General features: G+C 43.7%; 1 protein-coding gene across 1 annotated transcript in view; it reads right to left on the bottom strand.

Annotated features, from left to right (window-relative positions):
• Window positions 1-1,661, bottom strand: part of tec (tec protein tyrosine kinase) — a 27,344-nt gene extending 25,683 nt beyond the window's left edge. Inside the window, exon 1 of the mRNA XM_005949682.3 lies at window positions 1,380-1,661. The gene's annotated coding sequence lies outside the window, so the exon portion shown is untranslated. The remainder of the gene's footprint in view (window positions 1-1,379) is intronic.
• Window positions 1,662-2,895: the final 1,234 nt, after the last annotated feature.

The raw sequence follows: 2,895 nt of genomic DNA, 5'->3' as shown, positions 1-2,895 counted from the left end.
GGGGGGGGAAGCGGTTTCTAAGAAGTTCATGGTGTGAAAATTCACCCAAGCCATTCGTTTGGATTTTTCTGAGGCCTGTTTGTGAGGCTGCATTAGCCAAGCGTCCCATTGAGTGAGTTCGCAACATTGGCTCCTTGTTGAATTAGCTGACAAATAATATGCTTCAGTATTTCAGAGTCTGTCACTTAACATGAACCAGCAGGTATGTGTCTGTGTGATGCATCTGAGCAAACTGCCAGAGTCCAGAAACCAGCAGGTGACTTCCTGGTGGCATTTGATGTGCGTCAGACACGTGTTACTGCTGCTCGAACCAAAAACGAGTCAAAAAACAAAGCTGGGTTGAGGCAGAGCAGAAGAGGCATCTTATTTTGGTCTCATGTGACTGTTTAATGCATCAAAATGCATAACGCTAATCTAAAACCTTAAACACATGCAGAATAACACTGCGAATAACATCTGATAAGATAACTTGATATAACGCCATCAGTGTTACAGTAGTGTCGTCTGGATCTCCGTGCCAACTTATCAAAATATAAACATACAAAATCCTGGCAGCTTCATGCATGTGTCTGCAGAGACATGTCAACAGTTTCCTTTATATAACTGTATGTATGGGATAAACATGTTAACAGTTTTCATGCCCGGAGGGTGACAAAGGCAACACCTGTCTTACTGGCATTGCACAATGAAGCACATTTGTTACTGGTGCACTGTGGCTCCTTAGTCAAAGGTCAAGTTGTTCCCCGTCTTCACCTTCTACCTTCTTTATTTTCATTTCAGCAAGCGGTAAAGCATCCTTTGACTATGAATAGTCCCCACAGAATACATTCACATATAATCAGTACATTCGCCCATAAAGCATAAACCCTTCACTGCATGGGTACAGTTTGGATGTGAAACAAGGCCGAGATTCTTCACAGTAGTGTCCGTTAAGTTTTTCCAACCGCACTTAAATGCAGCATAGGGAAGGTAGCGCACGCCGGTGATTTGAAGCGTATCGCGGGTTGTACACCTGTTCTCAGGTGATACTACACGGTCCTACTACATATACCATACTATATGTATACTATATATTTTTTAATCTATACTGTCCGATTAAATACTAATATGGATATTTTACAAAGCAGCAGCTGAAAGCAGGTCCACTGGTGTTGTTTATACGCTGCAGCATCACCCCCACAAAATGAAAGTTTCAACGTTATTGAGCGTTTTTGCATCGTATCCTCTGTTTAAACTCACAGCTTTTTTAAACTCACAGCGTTTAGAAGCAGCACTTCTAAACTCGCAGGTCCGCGGTTTCGTTTGCGGACAGCAGAACACAAAAGGCAGAAAGTTTACAGGAACTTCGCTGGGTGTCTGTGGAAAGAAGGATCCCTTACCTCCGCGCCTCATTTCCCAGTTTCTCCTCACTTGGTTGGAGTCCGTGGGCCTCCCATGTCGTTGCGAATCTCAGGAGCGGGATTCAGGAAATGAAGAGAAACGCACCGGCTCACGGGCACGCGCACTTCCTCGTATTGCGCTGCTGCACGGTGATCGCTGAGTGAGCTACGACTGATTTAGACCTCTCGGGTGGCTGCGTCACCAGTGGGTGACCGTCCCCGTCTCCAGCTTTCACGCATGTACGTGCTGTTACCTCGTGTTTAATGCAGAAGAAGCAAATGAGATGCCGGGATTTTCTTCCATCACGGGTCCCATTTCTGTTGGGTTACTCAGGGTTTGTTTTTTCACTTCCATCTGTGATGAGCCCTGTTACACCTGAGCAAACAACGTATCTTTCACACACACACACACACACACACACACACACACACACACACACACACACACACACACACTATAAATCAAAAACTAGCAGCATATAGTCATAATAAAACACAAACTGACATGATGAGTCAGCATACAACAAGTACTCTCATTTAGAAAATTCCTCACTCAGTGCTTGTTTCCACTGGAGCAGCTGCTACATGCACACACTCATGTTGCAGTTTGAGTGCACGTGTTTAACATGTAAGTGGTAACAATGGTTCATTGCTACGCAGCCGTCTGAGCTTCATCGTTCAGGCCTTGCACTGCTCAGATCTCACGTCCTGGTGCTGTCCTCACCCTGCTCTCTTCTTTCCTTCCTCTTTTGACAGGCACATTTTTGCTTTGCTTGCTAAACACAATTAAAATGCAGCACTACCGGATAACCTCTCCATAAGAGGAACATAGTTGAGGTGTGTGGGGTTGCAGACATTTTGCACAAATTGACAAGGAACAAGGTGCGGAAGTATAAGTGATACATTTCCCAGCATGCTCCTCTGCTACCAAAACATTTCTGATAAAGTGACTGTATATGGCATATCATGATTTAATCATTTAAATCATGTTTTAATCAAAATTCTAGTGTTATAGTAACGTTACTATAACACTAGAATTTTGAGTGTCAGGTGAAATGTAAAGAAAATGCACCTTGAAAAATGATTTTCACTGGACCCTTCCTACCTTCAAAGTCATTTAGTGTTAGCTTGGCTCTCCTGTCAGACATTACACGTTTTAAAATTTGTGTGCAACTTTCCATAAAAGCAGTGGGCAGAGAGGAGTTTTCAGATTAACGAGCACCATCAACTATTAAATATTTCCTAGTGTGTTGTCAGACTTATTTGACCGGTCAAATGTTCTCACACATCGCTGACCTCTTTCTCTTTGATGGGCACAAACTTACAGGGGGTTTATTCTTCTGTGTTAAACCTTCCACAAACCCTATACCTAAACACACACCCCTTTTGAAATGCTGTGACAAAACCTGCAGCTTAACCTGCGATGCATCTCCATGGAAATTTCACGCTGCACTCGGCAACTAGCCTGCTCAGCACCATCAATCAGTACCGTCTATGGTGACACATCGCCAGCCAT

This window comes from Haplochromis burtoni, unplaced genomic scaffold, assembly GCF_018398535.1.
Source record: "Haplochromis burtoni strain Fernald_Lab_line unplaced genomic scaffold, NCSU_Asbu1 Contig_454, whole genome shotgun sequence".
Taxonomy (NCBI): domain Eukaryota; kingdom Metazoa; phylum Chordata; class Actinopteri; order Cichliformes; family Cichlidae; genus Haplochromis; species Haplochromis burtoni.
Note: the sequence above shows the minus strand (reverse complement) of the source record. Positions and strands in the feature narration are given on the sequence as shown.